This window comes from Salmo trutta, chromosome 14, assembly GCF_901001165.1.
Source record: "Salmo trutta chromosome 14, fSalTru1.1, whole genome shotgun sequence".
Classification (NCBI taxonomy): domain Eukaryota; kingdom Metazoa; phylum Chordata; class Actinopteri; order Salmoniformes; family Salmonidae; genus Salmo; species Salmo trutta.
The window spans coordinates 75517923-75532510 of record NC_042970.1 but is presented as its reverse complement, the minus strand read 5'-3'; positions in this window follow the sequence as shown (position 1 = coordinate 75532510).

Below are 14588 nucleotides of genomic sequence, written 5' to 3'. Positions count from 1 at the left end.
GGTCCACTAGAGCAGAGCGGTGGCCCCGTGACCTTCCGTTTCCCAGGGTAGGCCTGAGTATTCCATCATCACTTTCCGCCAAACCCTTTCTGGTGTCAATTTCACTGGCTGGCTGTCCATCATCTGCCTCTGGGAACTTCATCAACCAGGTCTTCCTCCCTGAACATAACTTCATACCCGCTCTCCTCTCCTTTTCCAGTCCAAGGTCTGGAAATGCGACCATTGGGATCCGGCACAATTACTCACGTCACAGGACACTCACCCTCACCATGGGACCCAAGCACCATGAAAGCCTTCCCTTCTTCATTATCACCGCACCTGAACACAAAGTCATCCTAGGCCTCCCGTGGCTCCAACTCTATAACCATACCATTTCCTAGTCAAAGATCAGAATCAGTGCCTGGGGACCAGGATGCCGGAGGACCTGATTTCCCACACCCTGTGGTTCCATGTCGTTGGAGGGTCCTGTGAGTGTCCTCCAGCCCATAAAGTGGTCCTCCCATATCGTTGGCCTTGTGTTTTGGGACGTAGATGTGGACATCCACCAGGCTCTGGAGAGGGAACCGGCTCCTTCCACTTGCCCTCCAGAGCGCATCTACGTCCCCACAGGGGTGAGAGATCGTCTGTTTAACTGGGCACACACATCCCTCGCCGCTGGACACCAAGATATCACCTGCACCATCCAATCCCGCTCCGATAAATACTGGTGGCCCACCATGGGCAGGACTTCGCCTACTATGTCAACTCATGTTCGGTATGTACTCAATCCAAATCTCCCCGGCAGGCTCCTGCAGGTAAACTACTTCCCCTTCCCGTGCCTCAGCAGCCTTGGTCACATCTGTCCATAGACTTTGTAATGGATCTCCCCCTTTCTGATGGTTTTACCACTATTCTGGTTGTTGTTGACAGATTCTCTAAATCTTGCCGTTGTATCCACCTCTCTGGTCTACCTACCACTCTACAGGTCACTGAGGCATTATTCCAGCAGGTCTTACGGCACTATGGCCTTCCGGAGGACATAGTTTCTGACCGTGATCCCCAATTCATGTTGTGGGTCTGGAAAACCTTTATGGAGAAGCTGGTGGCCACGGTCAGCCTCACATCCGGGTACCGGCCTCAGTCTAACGGGCAGAAAGAGAGGACCAAACAGGAGCTGGGGAGGTTCCTAAGGAGTGGGAGTGGGCCTGGTTCCTCCACTGGGCTGACTCCCAATGCGTCTTGGGATATCAGCCGGCCCTGGCTCTGTGGACTCCGAGCCAGACCGAGGCCCCTGCAGTTAATGAGTGGTTCTGCCGTCCACCGTCAGAAGGATCAGGCGGACCACCACTGCAGTGAGGCTCCCGTGTTCCATCCTGGTGATCACGTCTGGCTCTCCACCAGGAACCTCCCGCTCCGCCTGCCCTGCCCGGAAGCGGAGCCCCCAGTTTGTGGGGCCCTTCAAGGTCCTCCGGAGGGTCAATGAGGTAACATAGATTACAGCTCAACACTAATTACCATATCTCACACTCTTTTCATGTTTCCCTCCTCAGGCCAGCCCTGCCAATGCCGTCAGATCCCTCCTGTATTCCAGACAACGTAGGGGTCGGCTCCAGTACCTGGTGGACTGGTAGGGGTACAGTCCAGAGGGTTCCGGTGGATGACATTCTAGATCCCAACATCAGCCGAGATCTCCACCTTCGCCGTCCGGACCGGCCCGCTCCTTGCACTAAGGGCCGTCCTCCTGGCCGGCAGCACCCTGCGGCTGGAGCAGCACATCAGGAAGGGGGTACTGTCACGTCTACTCCCACTCCGGAGCTCGACAGCACCGATTTACTAACCATCGGTCCTGGCAACCCATCATAACGCACACCTGGCAACCCTCATTATGCACACCTGCGCCCCATCATGAGGCACACTTGGACTCCATCACTACCCTGATTACTTCCCCATTATCTAGCACTCCCTAGCATCACTCTTCAGGCAGTATTGATTCAGTTTTCTTGTCCAGGCGCATCTCTTGTTTTCTAACTCTCCATGTTCGTTATTACTAAACTCACAATCTGCACCTGCTTCCTGACTCCCTGCGTCTACGTTACACTATCACACCACCACAATATATCTACAATACACCACTCTACCATAACACATCTACAATACAACACATTATTACTCACTACTCTACCACAACATATCTACATTACACACTACTCTACCACAGCATATCTACAATACAACATTATTACACACTACAATAACATATCTACATTATTACACACTACTCTACCACAACATATCTACAATAGAATACATTATTACACACTACTCTACCACTACATATCTACAACACAACATTACAGACTACTCTAATACAACATATTGTCACGTCCTGACCAGTATAAGGGGTTATTTGTTATTGTAGTTTGGTCAGGACGTGGCAAGGGGTATTTGTTTAGAGTGTTAAGGGGATTATTGGGCTATGTGTTTATGTAGAGGGGTGTTTGTTTAGAGTGTTCCGGGATTTTGGTTATGTTCTATGTTAGTATATTTCTATGTTCTGGTCTAGTCTTTTTAGTTCTATGTTTAGGGTTATTGGTTTGACCTTCAATTGGAGGCAGCTGTTCTTCGTTGCCTCTGATTGAAGGTCCTATATAAAGGGGTGTTTTTGTAATTGGTTTTGTGGGAAGTTGTTTTTGCATAGCTGTGTGTGTAGCCTGCATTACTGTTCGTTCGTTCGTTTTCTTGTTTTGTTTTTTCAGTGTTCTAATAAAAGTTAAAATGAGCACTCAACCCGCTGCGCCTTGGTCTACTACATACGACGACCGTTACACATATCTACATTATTACACACTACTCTACCACTACATATCTACAACACATTATTACAGACTACTCTAATGCAACATATCCACATTACACACTACTCTACCACTACATATCTACAACACAACACAACACATTATTACACACTACTCTACCACAACATATCTACATTATTACACACTACTCTACCACAACATATCTACAACACATTATTACACACCACTCTACCACTACATATCTACAACACAACACATTATTACACACTACTCTACCACAACATATCTACAACACATTATTACAGACTACTCTAATACAACATATCTACAACACATTATTACAGACTACTCTAATACAACATATCTACATTATTACACACTACTCTACCACTACATATCTACAACACATTATTACACACTACTCTACCACTACATATCTACATTATTAAACACTACTCTACCACAACATATCTACATTATTACACACTACTCTACCACAACATATCTACAACACATTATTACAGACTACTCTAATACACCATATCTACATTATTACACACTACTCTACCACTACATATCTACAACACAACACATTATTACACACTACTCTACCACTACATATCTACATTATTACACACTACTCTACAACAACATATCTACATTATTACACACTACTCTACCACAACATATCTAAAACACATTATTACACACTACTCTACCACTACATATCTACATTATTACACACTACTCTACCACTACATATCTACATTATTACACACTACTCTACCACAACATATCTACATTATTACACACTACTCTACCACAACATATCTACAACACATTATTACACACCACTCTACCACTACATATCTACAACACAACACATTATTACACACTACTCTACCACAACATATCTACAACACATTATTACAGACTACTCTAATACAACATATCTACAATACAACACATTATTACACATTACTCTACCACTACATATCTACATTATTACACACTACTCTACCTCAACATATCTACAACACAACACATTATTACACACTACTCTACCACTACATATCTACAACACAACACATTATTACACACTACTCTACCACAACATATCTACATTATTACACACTACTCTACCACAACATATCTACAACACATTATTACACACTACTCTACCACTACATATCTACAACACAACACATTATTACACACTACTCTACCACTACATATCTACATTATTACACACTACTCTACCACTACATATCTACAACACATTATTACACACTACTCTACCACTACATATCTACATTATTACACACTACTCTACCACTACATATCTACATTATTACACACTACTCTACCACAACATATCTACATTATTACACACTACTCTACCACAACATATCTACAACACAACACATTATTACACACTACTCTACCTCAACATATCTACATTATTACACACTACTCTACCACTACATATCTACAACACAACACATTATTACACACTACTCTACCACAACATATCTACATTATTACACACTACTCTACCACAACATATCTACAACACATTATTACACACTACTCTACCACTACATATCTACTTTATTACACACTACTCTACCACAACATATCTACATTATTACACACTACTCTACCACAACATATCTACATTATTACACACTACTCTACCACAACATATCTACATTATTACACACTACTCTACCACAACATATCTACAACACATTATTACACACTACTCTACCACATCTACAACAACACATTATTACACACTACTCTACCACTACATATCTACATTATTACACACTACTCTACCACAACATATCTACAATACAACACATTATTACACACTACTCTACCACAACATATCTACATTATTACACATTACTCTACCACTACATATCTACATTATTACACACTACTCTACCACTACATATCTACAACACAACACATTATTACACACTACTCTACCTCAACATATCTACATTATTACACACTACTCTACCACAACATATCTACATTATTACACACTACTCTACCACAACATATCTACATTATTACACACTACTCTACCACAACATATCTACATTATTACACACTACTCTACCACTACATATCTACAACACAACACATTATTACACACTACTCTACCACAACATATCTACAATACAACACATTATTACACACTACTCTACCACTACATAACTACATTATTACACACTACTCTACCTCAACATATCTACAACACAACACATTATTACACACTACTCTACCTCAACATATCTACAACACAACACATTATTACACACTACTCTACCACTACATATCTACATTATTACACACTACTCTACCACAACATATCTACAACACAATACATTATTACACACTACTCTACCACAACATATCTACATTATTACACACTACTCTACCACAACATATCTACAACACAATACATTATTACACACTACTCTACCACAACATATCTACATTATTACACACTACTCTACCACTACATATCTACCACAACACATTATTACACACTACTCTACCACAACATATCTACAACACAACACATTATTACACACTACTCTACCACAACATATCTACATTATTACACACTACTCTACCACTACATATCTACATTATTACACACTACTCTACCACTACATATCTACCACAACACATTATTACACACTACTCTACCTCAACATATCTACAACACAACACATTATTACACACTACTCTACCACTACATATCTACAACACAACACATTATTACACACTACTCTACCACAACATATCTACATTATTACACACTACTCTACCACAACATATCTACATTATTACACACTACTCTACCACAACATATCTACATTATTACACACTACTCTACCACAACATATCTACAACACAACACATTACTACACACTACTCTACCTCAACACATCTACAACACATTATTACACACTACTCTACCACAACATATCTACATTATTACACACTACTCTACCTCAACATATCTACAACACAACACATTATTACACACTACTCTACCACTACATATCTACAACACAACACATTATTACACACTACTCTACCTCAACATATCTACATTATTACACACTACTCTACCACAACATATCTACATTATTACACACTACTCTACCACAACATATCTACATTATTACACACTACTCTACCTCAACATATCTACATTATTACACACTACTCTACCACAACATATCTACAACACATTATTACACACTACTCTACCACTACATATCTACAACACAACACATTATTACACACTACTCTACCTCAACATATCTACATTATTACACACTACTCTACCACAACATATCTACATTATTACACACTACTCTACCACAACATATCTACATTATTACACACTACTCTACCTCAACATATCTACATTATTACACACTACTCTACCACAACATATCTACAACACATTATTACACACTACTCTACCACAACATATCTACAACACAACACATTATTACACACTACTCTACCACTACATATCTACAACACAACACATTATTACACACTACTCTACCACAACATATCTACAACACAACACATTATTACACACTACTCTACCACAACATATCTACATTATTACACACTACTCTACCACAACATATCTACATTATTACACACTACTCTACCACAACATATCTACATTATTACACACTACTCTACCACAACATATCTACAACACAACACATTACTACACACTACTCTACCTCAACACATCTACAACACATTATTACACACTACTCTACCACAACATATCTACATTATTACACACTACTCTACCTCAACATATCTACAATACAACACATTATTACACACTACTCTACCACTACATATCTACAACACAACACATTATTACACACTACTCTACCACAACATATCTACAATACAACACATTATTACACACTACTCTACCACTACATATCTACATTATTACACACTACTCTACCACAACATATCTACAACACATTATTACACACTACTCTACCACAACATATCTACAATACAACACATTATTACACACTACTCTACCACTACATATCTACATTATTACACACTACTCTACCACTACATATCTACATTATTACACACTACTCTACCACAACATATCTACAACACAACACATTATTACACACTACTCTACCTCAACATATCTACATTATTACACACTACTCTACCACAACATATCTACAACACATTATTACACACTACTCTACCACTACATATCTACAACACAACACATTATTACACACTACTCTACCACTACATATCTACATTATTACACACTACTCTACCACTACATATCTACATTATTACACACTACTCTACCTCAACATATCTACATTATTACACACTACTCTACCTCAACATATCTACAACACATTATTACACACTACTCTACCACTACATATCTACAACACAACACATTATTACACACTACTCTACCACTACATATCTACAACACAACACATTATTACACACTACTCTACCACAACATATCTACATTATTACACACTACTCTACCACAACATATCTACATTATTACACACTACTCTACCACAACATATCTACATTATTACACACTACTCTACCACAACATATGTACAATACAACACATTATTACACACTACTCTACCACTACATATCTACAACACAACACATTATTACACACTTTTCTACCACAACATATCTACAACACAACACATTATTACACACTACTCTACCACAACATATCTACAATACAACACATTATTACACACTACTCTACCACTAGATATCTACAACACAACACATTATTACACACTACTCTACCACAACATATCTACAATACAACACATTATTACACACTACTCTACCACTACATATCTACATTATTACACACTACTCTACCACAACATATCTACATTATTACACACTACTCTACCACAACATATCTACATTATTACACACTACTCTACCACTACATATCTACAACACAACACATTATTACACACTACTCTACCACTACATATCTACAACACAACACATTATTACACACTACTCTACCACAACATATCTACATTATTCCACACTACTCTACCACAACATATCTACAACACATTATTACACACTACTCTACCACTACATATCTACATTATTACACACTACTCTACCACTACATATCTACATTATTACACACTACTCTACCTCAACATATCTACAACACAACACATTATTACACACTACTCTACCACAACATATCTACATTATTACACACTACTCTACCACAACATATCTACAATACAACACATTATTACACACTACTCTACCACAACATATCTACAATACAACACATTATTACACACTACTCTACCACAACATATCTACAATATAACACATTATTACAGACTACTCTAATACAACATATCTACAATATAACACATTATTACAGACTACTCTAATACAACATATCTACAACACAACACATTATTACACACTCTACCACAACATATCTACAATACAACACATTACTACAGACTACTCTAACACAACATATATACAATACAAAATCAATAATACAGCAAAATAACAATGGTAAAGTGTGCGTGTGTGTGTGTTAGCATGTGTTTGCGAATGCTGTGTGTGTGTGTGTGTGTCATCACAGTCCCCACTGTTCCATAAGGTGTAGTTTTACCTGTTTTTCAAATCAGATTTTACTGCTTGACTGAGTTCCATGATGTGGAATAGAGTTCCATGTAGTCATGGCTCTATGGGGTACAGTGCATTTCCCGTAGTCTGTTCTGGACTTGGGGACAGTGACGTGCCCTCTGGTGGCATGTCTTGTGGGGTATGTCTGGGTGTCTTAGCTGTGCGCTACTCGCTTAAAACAGACAGCTTGGTGATTTCAACATGTCAATACCTCTCACAAAGACAAGCAGGGATGCAGTCAACCTCTCCTCCACCATGAATCAGGAGGGATTGACATGCATATTACCAGTGCTGGCTTTCTGTGTACATCTAAAGGCCAGCCATGCTGCTCTGTTCTGGGCCAGTTGTCATTTGCATATGTCCCTTTTTGTGGCACTTGGCCATATGACTGGACAGTAGTCATATGCGACAAAACTAGGACCTGCAGGACTGGTTTAGTTGATAGTGATGTCAAGAAATCAGAGCGGTGCTTTATCACAGACAGACCTCTCCTCGTCTTAGCTATCGTCTTAGCTATCGTTGCATCAATGCGTTTTGACCACTACTTGATTAATCCCCAAGAAATGGCAGAAAATGACTGAGCGAAGGAAATGTAACTGTTACCTGTGTAACAGAGTTATTACTGGTGATTCCCCTTGCCACTCCAATGATTTTTGGGGGGTTTTGTTTTCTCTTGCTTCCACCTACTAAACATGGAATCTTACTGGCTGGTTTGCGTGGCTTGCTTATGAGAGGTGTGTTTGAGTTAGAGTCGTCCCAGCCAACAAGCTCCAAACCAGCGGTAAGTTAACTGTTGCAAAGCACTGTACATCAAAAGTGATTTTTATATTCCTAAGTGCAGAGCGGAATGGAAGTGATATCAATGTGTTTGTAAACATAGCTGGAATATTATAAGTGATGTTCCTTTGAATTTTTGTGGTGTATTTTGTTGAATATCATTTCAGCTAATGCTAGCTGGTTATTCACTGTCTGGGGGTGTTTTGTGTATTTGTTGAATATCATTTCAGCTAATGGTAGCTGGTTATTCACTGTGTCTGGGGGTGTTTTGTGTATTTTGTTGAATATCATTTCAGCTAATGCTAGCTGGTTATTCACTGTGTCTGGGGGTGTTTTGTGTATTTTGTTGAATATCATTTCAGCTAATGCTAGCTGGTTATTCACTGTGTCTGGGGGTGTTTTGTGTATTTTGTTGAATATCATTTCAGCTAATTCTAGCTGGTTATTCACTGTGTCTGGGGGTGTTTTGTGTATTTGTTGAATATCATTTCAGCTAATGCTAGCTGGTTATTCACTGTGTCTGGGGGTGTTTTGTGTATTTGTTGAATATCATTTCAGCTAATGCTAGCTGGTTATTCACTGTGTCTGGGGGTGTTTTGTGTATTTTGTTGAATATCATTTCAGCTAATGCTAGCTGGTTATTCACTGTGTCTGGGGGTGTTGTGTGTATTTTGTTGAATATCATTTCAGCTAATGCTAGCTGGTTATTCACTGTGTCTGGGGGTGTTTGGTGTATTTTGTTGAATATCATTTCAGCTAATGCTAGCTGGTTATTCACTGTGTCTGGGGGTGTTTGGTGTATTTTGTACAGCGAGCTCGTACTGCAATGCATGACGTGCTATCCGTACTATTTCCCTATCAGGTACATTTGTGAAATGATTAGTATATTGTGCATTGTAATTTTCATGTATTCTTGTAGTGGTAAACGTGTATTATTGTTGGGTAACTGTGATTACCACAGTCACAAGCGCCTAACCAGCCGTAATAAATCTGTGACTGGTGCTACATGCTGGAGCCCTTGTTGATGATCGTTCACAACACCAGTCCTGTTATACATGTCAAACTGCTTCAGTACGACTCCACATTGAACCACAGCCAGAGGATAGGTACATTACTATTCCACATTGAACCACAGCCAGAGGATAGGTACATTACTACTCCACATTGAACCACAGCCAGAGGATAGGTACATTACTACTCCACATTGAACTACAGCCAGAGGATAGGTACATTACTACTCCACATTGAACCACAGCCAGAGGATAGGTACATTACTACTCCACATTGAACCACAGCCAGAGGATAGGTACATTACTACTCCACATTGAACCACAGCCAGAGGATAGGTACATTACTACTCCACATTGAACCACAGCCAGAGGATAGGTACATTACTACTCCACATTGAACCACAGCCAGAAGATAGGTACATTACTACTCCACATTGAACCACAGCCAGAGGATAGGTACATTACTACTCCACATTGAACCACAGCCAGAGGATAGGTACATTACTACTCCACATTGAACTACAGCCAGAGGATAGGTACATTACTACTCCACATTGAACCACAGCCAGAAGATAGGTACATTACTACTCCACATTGAACCACAGCCAGAGGATAGGTACATTACTACTCCACATTGAACCACAGCCAGAGGATAGGTACATTACTACTCCACATTGAACTACAGCCAGAGGATAGGTCATTACTACGCCACATTAGGATAGGTACATTACTACTCCACATTGAACCACAGCCAGAGGATAGGTACATTACTACTCCACATTGAACCACAGCCAGAGGATAGGTACATTACTACTCCACATTGAACCACAGCCAGAGGATAGGTACATTACTACTCCACATTGAACCACAGCCAGAGGATAGGTACATTACTACTCCACATTGAACCACAGCCAGAGGATAGGTACATTACTACTCCACATTGAACCACAGCCAGAGGATAGGTACATTACTACTCCACATTGAACTACAGCCAGAGGATAGGTACATTACTACTCCACATTGAACTACAGCCAGAGGATAGGTACATTACTACTCCACATTGAACCACAGCCAGAGGATAGGTACATTACTACTCCACATTGAACTACAGCCAGAGGATAGGTACATTACTACTCCACATTGAACTACAGCCAGAGGATAGGTACATTACTACTCCACATTGAACTACAGCCAGAGGATAGGTACATTACTACTCCACATTGAACCACAGCCAGAGGATAGGTACATTACTACTCCACATTGAACTACAGCCAGAGGATAGGTACATTACTACTCCACATTGAACCACAGCCAGAGGATAGGTACATTACTACTCCACATTGAACCACAGCCAGAGGATAGGTACATTACTACTCCACATTGAACTACAGCCAGAGGATAGGTACATTACTACTCCACATTTAACTACAGCCAGAGGATAGGTACATTACTACTCCACATTGAACTACAGCCTGAGGAAAGGTACATTTCGGGCACGTTGTTGTCACTCTAAGGTGGGTACACTCTAAGGGGGGTACACTCTTAGAAAAGAGTGTTCCAAAAGTGTTCTTCGGCTGTCCCCATATAACCCTTTTGGGTTATATGTAGAACCCTCTGTGGAAAGGGTTATACCTGGAACCAAAAAGGGTTATTCAAAGGGTTCTCCTATGGAGACAGCCAAATAAGCTTTTTAGGTTCTAGATATCTCCTTCTTGTCTAAAAGTGTACTGGGATTGAGCCAGAGTTCTCTAAGGCTGGATGGAGTGATGATGGAGGGAGAGAGGGATGATGGAGTGATGATGGAGGGAGAGAGGGATGATGGAGTCAAGAGAAATGACCCCTAAGAGGTGTCCAGAGGCTAGTCTATATAAAAGGCACTTTAATGTGTGTGAGTGCAATCTCACACCTTCGAGGGGGAGAAACATAGACATACAAACACACACCACACACACACACACACACACACACAACTGAACATGTACTATATGACACACTTGCGTCCACATACTGCATACAAACAATTTTAACATACAGTATGACACAGACACACACACAGAGATACAGAGACACACACAGAGATACAGAGACACACACAGAGATACAGAGACACACACAGAGAGACAAATACACACACACAGACAAAACACACACACAGACACATAGACAAACACACACGGACAAACACACACACACGGACAAACACACACACACGGACAAACACACACACACACGGACAAACACACACACACACGGACAAACACACACACACGGACAAATACACACACAGAGATAAAGACAAACACACACAGAGACAGAGACAAACACACACAGAGACAGAGACAAACAGAGACAAACACACACAGAGAGAGACAAACACACACAGGGAGAGACAAACACACACAGAGACAGAGACAAACACAGAAACAGAGACAAAGTCAGAGACAAACAGAGACAGAGACAAACACACACAGAGACAGAGACAAACACAGAAACAGAGACAAACACAGAAACACACACACACAAACAAACACACACAAACATTTGGGCCTGAGTTGAATAGACAAAGGAACAACCAAGAGCTTGCTGTCTTGACAAAGTAAAAACTTACTTATTCTAGAATGACGCATGGGTTTTTACATAGCTGTCATACAATAGCTAATTGACACTCTCTCGCTTTAGACTGCGTGTCCTAATTATATGTGGCAGGGGAAAGCTGCGTGTCATAATTATATGTGGCAGGGGAAAGCTGCGTGTCATAATTATATGTGGCAGGGGAAAGCTGCGTGTCCTAATTATATGTGGCAGGGGAAAGCTGCGTGTCCTAATTATATGTGGCAGGGGAAAGCTGCGTGTCCTAATTATATGTGGCAGGGGAAAGCTGCGTGTCATAATTATATGTGGCAGGGGAAAGCTGCGTGTCATAATTATATGTGGCAGGGGAAAGCTGCGTGTCATAATTATATGTGGCAGGGGAAAGCTGCGTGTCCTAATTATATGTGGCAGGGGAAAGCTGCGTGTCCTAATTATATGTGGCAGGGGAAAGCTGCGTGTCCTAATTATATGTGGCAGGGGAAAGCTGCGTGTCCTAATTATATGTGGCAGGGGAAAGCTGCGTGTCCTAATTATATGTGGCAGGGGAAAGCTGCGTGTCCTAATTATATGTGGCAGGGAAAGCTGCGTGTCCTAATTATATGTGGCAGGGGAAAGCTGCGTGTCCTAATTATATGTGGCAGGGGAAAGCTGCGTGTCATAATTATATGTGGCAGGGGAAAGCTGCGTGTCATAATTATATGTGGCAGGGGAAAGCTGCGTGTCATAATTATATGTGGCAGGGGAAAGCTGCGTGTCATAATTATATGTGGCAGGGGAAAGCTGCATGTCACACTGTGCTTCATTTGGAAACTGGGAGGTGCCAGAACAAAACGTGAGCTGAGAGGGGGGTGGAACTGGGGGGTCTGAGGTACTGGAATGTATGAAGAAGAAATCCCCTTTATAAAAAAGCATTGCATTATCATCACCTGTATATATTGACATGGAGCAGTAGATTAGAGGCACAATGCACACACACGGGGAACATTTTTGTAGCCGAAAGGTCAGGGAAAATGTGGCCTTTTAGAATCGCATTTCATGCAATTCTACATCATTTTTTAATACCTCACAAATGACAAGAATGACAGGCAACTTTGACAATGTCAAACTGAGAACAATAAAAAGGGCCTTGTCTTGAATCCATCAGTAGTCTAGGCCCAGGTGTGTGGAGACATATTGTACAATATGAGGAGGAAATTATAGTCCTGAAAAAGCTTTCCAGTTTCACTGACTCACCCAATGATGTGCAGCTCACTCATCCGCGATGGCCGATGCGTTCGTGCCAAAAGCTTCTCTCTCTCTCGCTTAACTTTGTAAAAGTATGGTGTTCGCTCAATAGGTCTATTTGTTAGTTGATAAGTTGGTAACCTACAGACAGATTAGTCTTCACTTTTCAGCAGGGTCCATTTGTTTTCCAACCTGTGTTTTCCCACGATTGTTTTAGAAATACTGTGAAAGGCCTGAGATTTGCTGCGTGTTCCTGACTGTAGGCATGGCTTGTGATTGGGCTACATCCACTCCACCAGCTGAATGGTCAGCCTACTCCTGGTGTACTACTCACAGTGATTTCATTTACTTCTGAACACATTCTACAACTTTGGCAAATATATTTCAAATCATCAGGGGAGATGCGGCACCTCCA